Source organism: Cavia porcellus, unplaced genomic scaffold (assembly GCF_034190915.1).
Source record: "Cavia porcellus strain 051 isolate PalLab524CR breed Dunkin Hartley unplaced genomic scaffold, mCavPor4.1 scaffold_30, whole genome shotgun sequence".
In the NCBI taxonomy this organism is placed as follows: domain Eukaryota; kingdom Metazoa; phylum Chordata; class Mammalia; order Rodentia; family Caviidae; genus Cavia; species Cavia porcellus.
In genome coordinates this window covers 30,119,876-30,135,999 of record NW_026947513.1, presented here as the reverse complement: position 1 = coordinate 30,135,999, position 16,124 = coordinate 30,119,876, and the positions used below count along the sequence as shown (strand labels likewise).

The following is a 16,124-nucleotide window of genomic DNA, read 5'->3' as shown; positions in this document are numbered from 1 at the left end:
TAGCCCTTCCTGGACTGGGTGCAGAGGCTTATGCCCTATGCGTAGGCCCACCGTAGGTCCTTGGCTTAGACCCTGGTCGGCCGTCCCATGGTCTGCCAAGGCCCTGAGGCCCTCGTCCTTTTTCTAGGGCCAGGCACAAACTGGACGGAACCTGGATGCACACAAGCTTGCACTCATTTCCTCTCCGTAAAGAAATCCCCTCGGAGAGAAATTTAGACCTGGGCAGCATCTAACAGTCCAGCGGCTTACGTGCAGGATGGGGTAGGGCCTGGCTTAGGTCGAGTCATGCTGGGGAGGCACGCTCTTACCCGTCATTGACTCATCTACCCTGCTATATCATAATTTTTTAGAGGAGGAGTGTGGGAAGCTCACCGTCCCTAGACTCGGTCGTAGGCTAGGCGAGCGAGCCATGCATATGCCTGAGGATCTTCTTGTCCATTTCGGGCTACCGCTATTTCTATTCATCTTGTTGGTTGGTCTGTGATGGATCTCCAGTAGGGCAGGTCTGATCTTCAGTCGAGGGCTTTGTTGCCCGTGTCAGTCTCTCCGGTATCCACAGTGGTTCTCGTCCCGGTTCCTGTGGGAAAACACAAACCGCGCCTCGGTTCCAGCTGACCACTGGATCCGGGCCCATCCATTGTCCTGTCAGGACATCTTTCCACTTCACCCACCCTTTATGGTTGGGGGAAGGGTTGCAGTGCTCCACAGCTGGGGAGCGATTATCATTATTTAAATTTAAAAAATTGTGTGTGAATAGTGCCATGGATAATCGTGCCTTTGGGGCCAGGCCTTGGCCTACTCCCCCTTTTTGTTTTTGTAAAATTTCTTTGAGGCTTCTATGAGCCCTCTCAATGATTCCTTGACCTTGGGGATTGTATGGGATACCATGTTTTAATTGAACCTCCATCATTTTGCAGAACTCATTGAAAGCTTTGCCTATATAGGCTGGTCCATTATCAGTTTTTAATATCTTTGGTTTGCCCCATGCGGCCCAAGCCGCCAGGCAATGATTGATCACATTAGACACTTTTTCACCTGTTTCTGCTGTTGCAAATATGACGCGAGAACAGGTGTCTGTGGAAACATGAACATATTTAAGAGTCCCAAACTCCTGTATATGTGTGATGTCCATCTGCCAAACATCACCAGGGATCAAACCTCGAGGGTTTACTCCCATCGGTATGGCAGGTTTATATGTGGCACAGGAGTCACATAGTCGCACGATATCTCGTGCATCTGCTCTGGAAACATGGAAATGGTTTGCTAGTGTCCTGGCATTGACATGAAACTTATCATGGAAGGCACGGGCTCGCTCGATTGGTGTTAGTAAGGTAAAAATCCATAACGGGCGAGTGGCAGTGTCAGCAGCCGCATTTCCCTGTGCCATAGGCCCTGGCAGGGATGTATGTGCTCTTATGTGGGTGGTGAAGACCTTATGGTGCCTGTTCTGAAGCAATGTCTGGATAGACAGGAACAGCCCAGCCACTGTGGAAGTGGATCTAATTAAACCGGCAGTCTCAAGCACTTGCATAGCATTGACCACATACCTAGAATCGGAGACAATGTTAATGTGTCCTAATCTAAGTTGTGTACTGACTATTTTTGACAAGGCTAATAGCTTCTCCTTAGGCAGGGGCCACTGAGGTACCCAAACCGGATCATTTGATCTCCAGGTGATTTTGATCGAAGTGGGTAGGAGAGCTTCTTCAGCGGCCCCTAAGAAAAACCCAATCCTTGCCTACCTTTTTTGTTCTCTACTGGTATTGGGGATGTCCGACCCTGCAGGGCATTGCCCAAGCCTTTGCCGGGGGTATATCCCTGGTTCCTGAGTATATCCTTAGCCTGGGGGGAGCAGTTTGACGTAAGCGTGACATCCATCTGAGTGAGGATGTCCCTTCCCCATAGAGACACTGGCAACTGCAACACAAACGGTTGGAAATGGCCCTGATGACCCTCCTCATCGCACCAGAGCAGGGTTGAAGCACTAACCTGAGGAGCTGACACCATCCCCAGGCCCTGCAGCGTGTTATCTGCAGTGTTGGTGGGCCAGTTGGAAGGCCAATCCTTTCTGGAGATAATGGAACGGTCAGCTCCTGTGTCTAGGAGCCCTGTTATATTTTTGCCATTGACCTTAAGTGAGAGCATAGGCCTTTTACCAAGTGTCATATGGAGTCCCTCAAAGACTTCCCCTGAGGAACCGAAACCTTGACTTTCTCTAATTTTCTGCTTTGAGGGAAATCTCTTGTGGAGACTGGGGAGCAGCAAGAGCTGCGCTATCTTGTCTCCTTTATTGATTACCATAGTACCCACAAGAGATTGAACCATAATTTTAATATGTCCTGTGTAGTCTGAGTCTATGACCCCCGGGACTACTGTGAGACCCCGAAGGGCCGTGGAGGATCTCCCGATCACCAGACCCACGGAATTTTTGGGTAACGGTCCCTTAAAAGTGGTTTCAACCACTTGAACACCCATATCAGGCACTAATATAAGTCCTGAGGCGACACTGAGGTCCACACCTGCTGACCCAGGGGTGGCCCTTGTTGAAGGCTGCCACCCTGAGCTGTCCTGTCTCTGGGGCGGGGGCCCGCCTGTGAAGGGGGCCCCCTCTGGCCGTTTTTTGGCTCTCTAGCATCTTGTCCACAAATACGGTTGCCCTGAGCATCAAAAACTGACCTACACTCCTCAGCTCTGTGTGATCCCTTCTTGCATCGCCCACAAACATATGGCTCTTCATTCCTAGGACGAGGCCTAGCATCTGCATTGTTTGGGCAGTGACGTTTAATGTGTCCTGGCTCCCCGCAGGCAAAACACCCTTTAGCCTTACATTCCCCTCCTGACCCGCGAGGTCCCCTCTGCTGTACAGCCGCGGCCAGGAGAGCAGCCACTCCCGAGTTAGAGAGCGGCCCCCCTATCTCTCTGCATATCCTAATCCAGGCATTGAGGTCCTTGTTCTTATGAGGAGCTATCGCTGCCTTGCACTCCTTTGTACACTGTTCGAAAATCAGCTGCCTTACCAGCGGTCGAGCCACTCCCGGATCAGAAAATATCTTATCGGCAGCATCTTGCATTCGGGCCACAAAGTCAACAAATGGCTCTGTGGTACCCTGAATTATTTTTGAAAGACACAAGGAGGCTGTTCCGGCACCACTTACTTGCTTCCAGGCGCGGAGCCCTATGGCATTGATTTGTTCATAGACAGCGCCGGGGAACTGCGTCTGATCATCAGCGTGCCGACCTTCTCCCATAAGCATTTCTTTGTTCCACCCCCGGTTTCCTCGATTGGCGTTTTTCTCAGCCTGCTCTGCAGAGAACTCTGCATACCAGGCTCGCCAATCCAGGTAACTACCCGAGGGCAGACACGCCTTTGCTAGCTGAATCCAGTCCGCGGGGGTGAGGGGCCCAGAAGACAGATTCTCCAGCATGGCAATGGTGTAAGGCGCAGTCGGCCCAAAGGTTGTAACTGCATTTTTAAGTTCTCTAATCTGCTTTATCTCAAAAGGCTCCCATACATTGCGTCCCTGGCCCATAGCTACTTGTACAGGAAATATCTCGTAGGGGTCACTATCTATCCCAGGTGGATGTACCTCATGAGACAAGCGTCCCCCCTGCCAAAGCCGCCTGTGAAAATACCGACCCGCCGGCGGCGGAGCATAAGACGGCGGCCGTGATTGGGCGGAAAATGGGGGCCCGTGCATCACTTCCTGTTCTGGCGAAAGGGGGGGGGGCTCCCAGGCGGCCGCCTCGTGGCGAGGAATCGCCTCCGGAAACGGCCCCCGAGGTGGGGCGGAAGGCTTTGCCTCCCTCTCGCGCCGGGGCGCACTCAGGAGCTCTCTACTCCTCCGCAGACCAGGTTGAGCAGAGCGCAATTCGCGGGGCAACGCTGGAAAAGAACCCTGCGACTCCTTATTGAGCGACTTAGGCTCCTGACAGCTGGTCTCTTTGGCCTCCCTGCCATTCAACTTTCCCTCGTCCTTGGAGTCAGACGACTCCGAGGCTAGAGCCCCGTCCTCCTCCTTAGCATCCTTGTTCCCCTTGACGGACACCTCTCGGGAGCTCCCTGACTGGGCCTGCTCAGATACCCTGCGTACTTTTGTAAGCTCTTGAGAGCTTTCTCCACAACCACCCTCGCTCTTAGTGCCGCTACCTAGCATGTTTCCCATTTTTTAATATGTTACTCACCGCGTGAGGCCCAAGGAATCCGCCACTTACGCGTGAGCCTGAGGGGAGTCTAAAAGCCCTGTAGGTGCGCGCCACCCAGAGCCCAGGCTTATCCCCAACTCACCTGTCTCGCAGCTCTGTACTGGAGCGTTGTCCACTTCACGTCTCGGGGGTGATCAGTCCCCATACGGGCCACCAAATGTCGCGGTCGCTTCTGGCCGGCGGAAGGACACACGACAAAGTCTGGGAGTGGACAACCTTTTCTTTTTATTCTTCTTCTCCGTACAGCCTGCCCTGGGTTCTCCCAGCTGAAGCCTCCTTTGGTCCGCTCTCCGCGGCTCCTCTTGTGCTTCAGTCTGCCCCGAAGCCTCTATCGGTCCGCTCTCTGCGGCTCCTTCTGGGCTTCTACTTCCGGGCTTCTACCTGGCTTCTTCTTCCGCCCAGGGGTGGCACCGGTATATATACGGGTACAGTGTCCAATCATGTTAAAGTAAGCAAGGCAAGCTGATTGGCTAACATCATCAGTTGCCAGGCAGACTATATTGTTGAGCGGGTTGTTTACGCGGTAAGCAGGAAACTAACATATTCGATGGGAGGGGTAATCTACCTCAGGCTTCACTCTTTACTACAGGCCTCACGTCCGCCAAGTGAGGCGACCGGGCTCGGGGCTGCGGCTCCCAACACTCAGAGACAGGCGCCCCTTTGTTTTGAATGAATTTCCCACAGGAGCACGTGTGGGAAACTTAATTCTCACATTCGTGTGTTAATGGAGGTAGGAACGTTGGTGGGAGGAATTTGGATTAGATGAGGCCCTGAGTGGGCCCCTATGACGACTTTGAGAAGAGGCAGAGACACCCAAGCTAGCCCGCCTGCTCTGCCTCGCAGGTGATTCCACAGCAAGAAGGTGCCCGCCAGGTAATGAGCAGACACTGGTGCTGTGGTCTTGGACTGTCCAGTCTCCGGAACTCAAAGTCTTAAGTCTTCACTCTTCATCAGTGACACAGTTTCAGCAGGAAGTAGACCAAGGCAGCAGCTGACACTCCCAACAGGAAGATGCTTTGGCCTGGCACAGGGGACCTGGACAAGACACGGAGAGCCTCAGCAGATGTGCTCTGAAAAGTCACTTTGCTCGTCTTCAGTCTGCAAGCTCATATATTTCAGTCCTGGGACACTTCATACAGTCATTCTGGAGATGCCATTCTCTTCTCCGGAATTTCTTTTATGCAGCTATTGGAGCCCCCAGACTTGTCCTCTAATATATTTTTGTCCTTTCCTGTATTTTCTCTTTTTTAAGTTGTTACCTCTTCCTTTTGAGCTTTTAAAAAGTTTCTGATACCCTACTTTTAATTTCAAAGTTCTTTTCTTTACTTTGAATTTGCTTTATTGTAGTAGTTTTTGGCTCGTATTTCATGGCTGTTATCTTTTTTTTCTGACGATATTAGTAATATTTTTTCTTTCCAGTTTTTCTTCCCTTTCATAATCTGTTGCCTCTGCTCATTGGTTCCCCCCAATCTTTTGAGTTAAGCTTTTTCCTGAATATGTCTGTTTACTTTGTGTGCTCATTTTTAATAGTGGGGCCCTCAGATTTTGATGGGAAATGGAGTCAATGGGGTTATTGACCACGAGCTTCATTGTAGGGTGAGCTGCATGTGCAGTGTGGGTTCAGGGAGGAGAACACTAAGACTGTTAGGTCTTGTGAATTTACCAGATTCCATGGAGAAATCTGCTAACCTTCTGCGTGGGGCTATCAGCCTGATTCCAGCACTTGGGAGCCGAGTCAAGGGAGATAACAGACTCTTTCCACATTGGGAAGCATTCATTTAGCCCATTTATTTTCATGACATCACCTCCATACTATCGTGCTTGCTGTCTTCCAGTCCAGGGACTATAATTTAATTTTCCCAGTGAGCAATGCTCTGTCTTGCTTTAGTGTGGAAGAATGCTTGCCATTTGGCCCCACAAGATCAGAGAAGGTATGGGAGGGATCTTAACTGCTTCTTAAATACACATTTGCTCCTGACCGCCTGTTTTAGCCTTCTTCTCTCCTAGCTTGTGGACATGCTTACTGTCTCCAATTCATGGAGTTTTTATGGATTCTTCACTGCAAATTATATCTCCAATTACTGAATTTATGATTCAACTTTCTTGCACTTACTAATCAGTAATTACTCATCTCCCCATTTCCACAATTTTGTAGCTATCATCTCCTGTTTGGAATTCTTTGTTCTTATATGTTTATGCCTTTTTAAAGAACCCAATTCCTATTATTTTAGTGGAATTTCAGGAGGCAGTAAAAATATACAGGCTTGTGCTCAACCTAGCATCTTTAATTGCAAACTCTGTAGAATTTTATAGTATTGCTTTTAAATGGAAAACAAATATTCCCTGAAACTCTGCAGCATCTTATTCAATTTAATGATGCTGAGCTTACCTCTTTTTTTTTTTAATGGTAAAGACTGTCCTCACAGCCTAAACCTCCTCCCTAGTATGAGTCATATTATTTAAGTAATAATAAGTTTCTGTCAAATATTTCTGCATTGTATATCAAAATTATATTAGATTTTCAAAGGTGTATGCAGTTGGAGAAGAAAAACATATACAATAGGAAATTATTAAAGAATCAGTAATTCACAGATTCTGCTGCCATGTTTAAATAACATGTCCAAAACTCCATTAAGATTTCATTAATTCATCTTCTTTTTATTTACTTGTTTATTTATATTTTATGGGAAAAGGCAAGGCAAAATTTCATAACAAAACAATAGGAAAATAACAAGAGTTAATACACTGTATGTTGTTGTTTAAAGTAGTTATTCAGAGTACAAATATGGGCATTAAAATTTCTCTAATCAATATTAGCACATTTTCAATGCGCTAGGAGACACTAATTCACTAATTCATATTTTAACTATAAATTCTCTTAATCCACACTTTATTAGAAGTGTTTTCACCTGATACTTCTAAATCTTGATCAAATGTCAAGGAAATGATAGGAGCTACAATGTCAGAAATATCTGTAATGGAGCAGAGTAACGCTATCCAGTCACCCCATCATACAAAGGGCCTTGAAAAACGTTAGTGCCTGTCATCGGAAGAAAGAAAATTCAAAATCCAGACCCACAAAGACAGTGCACTAGTTCACACTGTTCGTACTCCACCCACTTCTCCTGGACACGCACCTCTGCACTGCTGCTTGCTCGGGGCATCTCCATTCCTGAGGCCCTGTCACCCACCTGCTGGCTTATGCTAAGCAGGCCCATAGAGGAGGCTGGAAACACCAGAGACAAACCCTTCGGAATCACCCTTCCTTTGGTGACAGATGGGAGATGTTATTGGTGGCTAATATCTTCAGCTTTCTTCAGTTGGGATAACTCCAAGGGACATTACATATTGTCTCCCAGGGTGCCTGGCAGAACTGTGTCCTGGCTGCTCAGTGGTGACCTGCTCAGCAATGCACTCTTTATTGACTTCCTTATCTTTTGTGCTTCAGTTCCTACAGTAGAAAGGAAAAACTCAAAGTGGGGTTTTCCCTCATCATCCTCTTTTTTAACATAGACTTCTGTGATCTTGTTAATCAAAAAGTGTGTAATTTTTTCCAACAGCAGCCAATCGATTCTGCAGCACATTTCAGCTCTGGGTCACCTGATTAAATCCTGACACCATCTACTTGGAAATGCCATCAGCTCCCACAGATTGAAGAGTTGGTCCCACAGGCTGCCCCAAAGTAAGCCAATTGCAAGCCCTGGGCTACTTTACCTGCACTTCTGACTGATGAACTGTAAATTAAGAACTGTATCATTCATTGGATTCTATTAATTTACTATGGTGGCGCAGAGGACTCAAGGATACATACTTATCAGTTTATCATCAAGGCTACTGCAAAGGCTACAGATGAAGAGGCTACAGATGCAGGGTGCCTACATCGACCTGTGGTGAGTGAGGGGAGTGGAGCCATTCCATAAATAAGGGGGCTCCGGCAGATGACATTCTGGGACCGGGCAGGACTGGCACGTATAAGGGGCAGCAGTGACTTCAGTCAATTGTTCCCTTCTTGAATGGTATTGGTGGGGTGAGCTAGGGTGAAGATGGGAGAAGGAGTACAGAGCTCCCGTGGCCTCTCCAGGCTCACCACCCTCTGGGAACCATCATATGTCCAGTTATGGTGAGCCCACCAAACCCTGCCCTTTGGGATTTGCATGGAGGTTTCATTATGTGGGCATTATTTATTAAATCACTGGCTATTGGTGATCAACTTACCCTTCAGCCCCTTTTCCTTTCTCAGAGATCGAAGGTTGAGGTGAAATTTCCAACCATCTAATCCTGCTTTGATCTTTTCTATGATCATTCTCTACCTTAGAGCTACCTAGAGGCTGTCAACTATCAGTCAGCTCAATAAGATATGAAAACAAGCAAAAACACTCTTCATTGTAAACATTTGAAGGCTTTCAGAAGTTGCACACCAGGAAACGAGGTGGGGACCAAATATATGTTTCACAATATCACACCCCTTCACTTCTTTACTGGCAGTCTCAAGCGCAACTCCTACATAAACAACTTACATGTATTTTCTTGATTCTGGTAAAATCCAAACTAAGATATTCCCAAACAAATAACACATATCACAGAAATCATGCTGTTACTCTGAACTCCACAAGAGTAAAATGAACTCAAGGAATATGCAGGAAGATCACTATCTCAGACACAGACTTCTGATTCCTGGGACAACCTGATATGTGACCATGCTTACACGAGGGGACCAGAACAATAGAAAAGACCAAAAAGGCAATTTAGTTCAGAGGGCAATTATTGGATCCATTCATTCTAGGGAATCCTAAACAAGGATCACCTCAATCCCCAGTTCATATACTGCAGAATGCAACAGATCCAAAGAGACCCAAACGTCTGTGTTCAAGTGCCTGCTTTAGGTTGGCTCCTGTAAGAGAAAAGAAGAAAGGTAACGTTGAGAAATATTTCCAAGCCTTTAAGCCAGTCCTTACACTGCTGTCTCTTTGAATTTCCAAAAGATTTTTTTACTTAGTTTCTAACTTTCCTGCATGTCTTATTTTCTCTGAATAGAAGTCTTTATGTCTCATTCTCTGTTGAGTGAGCATCTCTAGACCCCCGCCATGGGCCCAGGCGACCCCGGTAAACAGTTTTACAGCACATGTCCACTCTTAGTCACATAAACCTGATTAGAGACTCAGCCCCCGGGGAAACAAAGCCAGGCTGAGAGGCAGTGTGAAAGTTCAGCTTACTGCCAGAAGGAGAGCTGTTCATGTGTGGCCTGTTGGGCACAGGCGCTCAACATACCATACCCCACCCGGGACTAAGGACCACGCCAGCTTCCGCAATGCGCTATGTCCCTCTTTAAATTGGCCAACCCGTGCGCACTTCGTGCTCACTCCGTACTCTGTGGCAACTCCTGATTGGCCACAGCTGGATATAGTAGCCGGAGCCTTCGTCCTATTCCCGCCCTGCTTCCTCGTGGCAGCCTGTGATTGGTCACGGCCAAATATATAAACCAGAGCCCGCGTAAATAAAGCAGCAGTTAACTGTCGCCCACAAGAGCGTCTCCTGTCTCATTGGGGAGCTGCGCCAGTCAGCAGCCCAGCAAAGCTGTCCTTCTGAGGCTGCGTGAACACCAGGCTGCTGGCCGCTCCCTTCTCTCCCAACACAGAAGTGCTTTCAGACTGCTGAACATTAGCAAGGGACGGTAACCCGGCAGTTACTAAACCAAAAAATAGCAGCCAGTCTAGGCAGTCACAGAGGCCAGAAACGGAACGTGGGAGCAAAAAGCAATTGGGGCACTGGCTGGGTGAGTGTGAAAGGGAGAGACTGCTTAAATAGATGCTAGCCCTCGGTTATGTGAGCTAAGGCACTTATCTATGCCCTGTTAGGCTCAGTTGCTTCAATAAGATGAGGGTAACATTTTTAAAAGGATTCTTTTGGGGAATTAACTAGGTATATACACAGTAAAATATCAGATCATAAGGCAATGTGTTGGTTATTTTTGTCTTGTTGCTATACTGCATTACATAAAAACAGCATTTCCTAGCTTCTTGACTTAATTTGAATCACGGTAGATTAGTCAATACAAAGTGATTATCATTAGATTTTTTTTTTGTCTTTTCCCTTTTTAACGGTACCAGGGATCACACTCATGGTAACCATTGTTGATTGACTATTATCTTGTTTTGAAATCATGTATCATTTTCACTGTTTTGTTCTGATTGACTTTATTCTGTTTTATTTTGTTTGGTTTTATCTCTTAAAAATAAAAAATTTTAAAAATTATCATTATAACTGGGCATGATGGCACATATTTATAATCCCATCTTCTTAGGAGACTGAGCCATGAGGATTGCAAGTTGGATGTCAATCTGGGGAACTTAGAGAGACCCTGTCTAGAAATAAAAAAGTAAAGAGATGTAGGGGTATGGTCTGATGGTAGACTACTTCCCTAGCATATGTGAGGACCTGGGTACAAACCCCAGAACTAAAAAACAAACTATAACTGTTTATTTATGACTTCAGACCTTATTTTCTGTCATACACTATGTTCTTTCATCATCATCTCATTTAATTTTTAAGATAGATTTGTAATGTAAGTCATTTTTCCTGATTTACAGAAGAGAATACTGAAGTTCATAGAACTGAAATTACTATGAGAAAGCCTACAACAAACATGAGACAGAGCTGAGATTAAAACCCAGGTCTGTCCAGCTCTATAACCTGTGCATCATGGTAAATGTGTGACTGAAGTTGGTGGGGGGGGCAGGGCAGACAAACAGAGGGCAGTGGAGGAGAATAGAGAAAGCACTGGGCAAGGGGCACCTGAAAGGCCAAACTGCACCCTGAGAAAGAGCCCAAGTAATGTGTTTGGCCAAGAACTTCCCTCCTGCACAAAGGGTCAAGTTGTGAGATGGGTTCCATCAAGGGAAAAACTTTGAAAGTGGTCTAAGCAGAGTGGGGTCAATTGTGTTACTGAACACAGAGGCAGAGGGGGAGTGGTTCCAGCTGGCTTGGCCCCTGGACTCTGCCACGAAGGAGTCGGCTTTCTCACATCCTTCCATTCTGCTCTTCCCAGGATGTCTCAACCTTGCCTGTTGCCAATTGGCGCCATGGCTCAGTAGTTCTTAGCATTTCAGGTAGAAAAACCACTCTGGGAAAATAAGATAATTTCCACCCTTGGACTTGTGTCTACTTAGTGCAGAGGAAACCCTTCCAAAACCCAAAAAGGCTACTATTCCAGGTCCTATTTGTTAGGATTGGATGACATGACCACATCCCAGCAATCCATGGCAGGGAAAAGCAATGCGAGGCATCATCCAGCATCTGCTTGGAGCGATTCCAGGACTTCTCTCAGATACTGAAGTCCATGAAGACACATGTGTCTTATATTACAGTAAATGCCATACTCTTTGGTGTTCCACATAGATGTAATTTTTTTCCTGAGTATTTTCAACCCACAGTCAGTTGTCTCCATAACTCAGAACCCATGGATATGGGGGGCTGACAGTACTACACTTAGCTAAGATTAATCAATACACTCTGCTGGATCAGAGTGAAGAGTTCCTTTGCCTGACTATGTGGTGGGCGCAGGGGCACCTAGACAGAAGTCAAAGCTCTCCTAGCAAGGAAGAAGCATGTGAACAGGTGTGTGTACACGTGCAAGTGTGATCCCTTGGAGAGACAAAGGAGAAGGCTGCTTGCAGCGTCTCCCTGAGAGCAACGGAAAGGGAGAACATTTTCACTGAGTTACACAAATAAAAAGCTTGCACTGAGCTCTCCAAGGCAGTCTTTTGCAATTTGTCTTAGTCACTTTTTCATTGCAGGGACAAAATACCAAATGCCTGCAACTTGAAGGAGGAGAGGTTTATTTGGGGTCATGTTTCTTAGAGTTTTCAGCCTGTAGCCAGCTGACCCCGTGACGCAGAAGTGGAATGGCAAAGAGGTGTAATGGACGAAAACTGCTCACATAACACCAGTCAGAAAACAGAGACGAGGAGGAGCTTGGAGGAGGACAGAGCCCTGGTGACCTACCTCTTCCAGCCAGCCTCCACCTCCTAATAGCAGAATTGGTTCTGAACCCATCAGTGGATTAATCCAGTAATGAGTATAGAAACCCCATGATCCGCTCATCTATCCAGAGCTCAGTCTCTGAAGACATAAGGCTGTTGGGAGAGACACTAGATCTATACCTCAGGCATCCCTTTGGTCTGGAACCCACTTTCTTGCTGCATGGTCTGAATCAGGTCTAGCTCCAGCATGACCTCTTCCATGACCACTGTGAGCTGCCTGTCTCCCCAGCCCCCTAGATCTTTATATCTTGAATTGTTTTGAACATGGAATGCTCTACATACAATTGTTTAAAAAGATAAATACCTATCAACACCATGGAACACAGTTTAGGAAATGCTCATGTTCATCAATTCATTCAGTGGTGAGTTATTATTTAAAAGAAAGAAAAAAACTCACAAAGACTGTTTTGGGAAAACAACACTTCCTTCTAAATATTCCCATACTTTTAGTTCCTACCTCACAAAACTGATTTCTGTCTTCCATTAGACACTAGAAAAACAATCCCCACAGCTCCCCAAGGAGCGTCACTGTGGCCATTCAGTGGCTGTGCTTCTAGGCGGTGTCAGGCATGATGGAGCCCATCCCTGCTCACGCAGACAGGGATGGGCAGGAGCAGCCTAATACTAACCAGGACTGCTCTCCTGCAAGGAATGTGGCAGGGAGCCCAGGATTAAGGACATAAATAAGCTTCAGGTTTTCAGAAACCTGCCAGCAGCCCTCTGAAACAGGAAGAGGATACTTAGAGCTGTCCTGCTAATACTCAGCTGTGGATCTTAGGTTCATGCTTGGTCTGAGGTTCTCTGGCTTCTGTGCTCCTTGCAGCCCTGGAACTGACCAGTCCCAGCCACCAGGGTAAGAAGCTGCTACCTGAGAAACCAGATGGCATGGAGGGAAAAATTCTAGATTTGTTATCCATTTGCTAGAGCAGAGAGGATTATAAATGTCATTCCTTCTATGGGGGATGGAATATCAGACCCATCAGACTACCAGGAAAACTGAAAACAAACAAATAAACAAAAAGAAAGGGCTTAGGATAAGGGGATTAGCTCAGGGCCAGGCCATTCTGGAGGGGTTGGGTGGCTGCTCCCATGCCCCCCGCGTTCTGGGTCCACACTTGACTAGGACTTAGAACTACACTGCTCACATATAGAAGGTACTGAAACTAGTCTTTAAAACTCTGCTGCATTCAAACTAGGCACTAGGGTTCTTCACTTTAGATCAGAGTAAAAAGTCATTCTGGTTGCATGTAACGAATACAGCTAAAACAGAATTCTCTTGTAAAAACAAATGATAAAGGTGCAAGTCTCAGTTAATGGCTTGCTCATATCAAGAAGGATTTGGTATCAATGGGCTAGGGGTCCTTTCTTGGAGTTTGTGATGATGAGCATCAAGCCAAGGGTTAGCACTATACATCTTACCATTCAAATATTCTTCAAGCACAGTGTGCTCAAGGACATAAAGTGTGCATCTCCTATTCTAAAAAGCACAACATTACTGTAACACACAAGGAGTTAAATAATTCATAGAATGAGAGAGCACGAAGAGTCACAGAGCATAACTGAGAAACTCTGGCCTATGTGGGTTAGGTAATTTATGGGTGAATCCAATTGGAGAGTGGTCTAGCGGTCACTGAAGGCTTCTGAGAAGAGGTGAGGTTTGACTGGGGCTTTGAAGGATGAAGGATCTGAATGGATGATAGGGAAGGAAAGGGAAGCTTATTAAGGAAAGTGCAAGGAATAGTTGTGTGTGACAAGTGTCAGGTCGTGTGGGAGTTTTCACTCACCCATGCGTCCATTCACTTACCCTCCTCTGCCTGAACATTGCTGTTCTTATGGTCTTATTTCTGCAGTTGTTCTAAAAGTTAACTTTTATTTTAATGACTTTACTGAACTGTAACCAAAACAATGAATTGCATGCAAATATATCATTTGATAACTTTTGACATCTTCATACAGCCCTGAAATTATCACCAAAATCCTTTAACTCCTAAAATGTTCTAATCCTCCAAACAGGAGAACTAGATAATATGGCTTCCTGGATTCTAAAGTTCAACTCTTTTCCCTTTTCTGATATATGTCCCCTTTCACTCCAATTACAGAACGAAGCCTCATGTTTTAATAATAATAATCATAAAATTATGTATATATCTTCCACTCAGGGCATTTCAGTCTGGAATTATACTTATTCCATTATTATTCCTGAAAACCATCCCAGTGGTCTAATTTTATTCCCATTTCATAGAAAGAGAGAGAGAGTAAGCCTGAGAGAGGTCCCTTGCCAGATCTCAGTAGACAGAAGAGCCACTGTTGGATCTCAAGTCAGCCTCTAAGGCATAAACTTGCAAGTCTATTCTCTGAGACCTTTACATAAACCTTTGCCTGTGCAAGGAGCCTGCCTTCCTGGCCTGGAGGGAAGGACAGCCGTTCTGACCATGGATTTCCAGGGAATTCTATTGGCTCACTCAGCTTTCAAAATTTTGACTATGTCGATTTTCATTTCCATCAGGAATGTAAAAATGCACATGTTTCTCCACCCCATGCACTGACATTTGTTATTTTCTGTCTTTCTGATAATAGCAATTCTAAGATATGTGAAGTGATATCTCATTGTAAGTTTGATCTGCATTTTCCTGATGATTAATCTGCATTCCCACGTTCAGTGCAGCATTATTCACAATAGGCAAGATGTGGAAACAACTGCAAGGCCTGACAAAGATAAAAGAATAAAACACACACACACACACACACACACACACACACACACAAACACACACACATTGGAGTATTATTCAGAGAGAGAGAGAAAGAGGGATCCTGTCATTTGAGACTACTTGTTGAACCTGGAAGACATTATGAGAAGTGAAATAAGCCAGATGCAGATGCACTGTTATGGTTTATATCTAGATCTCTCCATAAATCCTAGCGCACTCATAGGTGGGGCTTTGGGGAAGTAACTAGGTCATAGGAGTGTGATATTCATCACTCGGTTAGTCCACTGATGGGTTTATAACTGGGTATGAAGTTGGAGGGTGAAGCCTTGTGGGAATAGGTGTGGCCTGGAAGGATCAATCTCATTCCTCCTCCCTCGACCCCTCTCTTCCTCCTGCCTGTTATGCTGTCAACTGTTTCTCTTCTGTGATGCCATTCTGCCATGCCATCCTGCCTTGGAGCCAGCTGACTGTGAGCTGAACTGTCTACAAACTGTGAGTCAAAATAAACCTTTCCTGCTTTAAGTCATGAATATTGCATTTCAGCAATGAAAAATGTAACTAAGACAAGCACAATAACAGATTCTGCATTTCACATACATGTGGTGCTATGGCTGGTGTCCAGATGTCCCCCAAAGCCTCATGTGGTCATAGGTGGGGCTTTTGGAGGTGGCTGAATCTGGAGTGTGTGATACTGGGCTCAAGGGTGTGTTATTACTAAATTAGTCCATTGATTGGTTTGGCGTAGTTCTGGGAAGGTTTTTGGGTACCCCACACTGGGTGTGACTACAGTCCCCCGTTAGAGGTAGGGGGTGACCTGGACAAAATATAAAGGACAGAAAGAGGGTCCCTGCTTGTGGTTTGTAGCTTGCTGTTTGGTACCTCACTGCTTGCTGACTTCTGCCTGCTCTGCTTTGCCATGGAGTGTTTATCTTCTGTGATGCCACCCAGCCTTGGAGCCAGCTGACTGTGGACTAAAACCTCTACAAACCATGAGCCAAATAAACATTTTATCCTTAATTTTGGGTACTGAGTATTTTTTATCAGCAAACAGAAAGATAATAAAGACAATGTGGAATCTAATAGTCAAATTCATAGAATGTTGGTTACAAATTGTCATCTGTAACTTAATAAAGTTGAGGGAGAAGTGAGCCTGTGACACTTAAACTTCCTG

At 45.9% G+C, this 16,124-nt stretch overlaps 1 long non-coding RNA gene across 3 annotated transcripts in view; it reads left to right on the top strand.

Annotated features, from left to right (window-relative positions):
• Window positions 1–8,650, top strand: part of LOC106028042 (uncharacterized) — a 76,197-nt gene extending 67,547 nt beyond the window's left edge. For 2 of the 3 annotated variants that reach the window (XR_010044631.1, XR_010044633.1), the window contains 3 exons: window positions 7,764–7,885; window positions 7,996–8,093; window positions 8,519–8,649. This is a non-coding gene — a long non-coding RNA (uncharacterized LOC106028042). Of the gene's footprint in view, window positions 1–7,763; window positions 7,886–7,995; window positions 8,094–8,518 lie in introns of all 3 variants that reach the window. The other variant, XR_010044632.1, reaches the window with a different exon arrangement.
• Window positions 8,651–16,124: the final 7,474 nt, after the last annotated feature.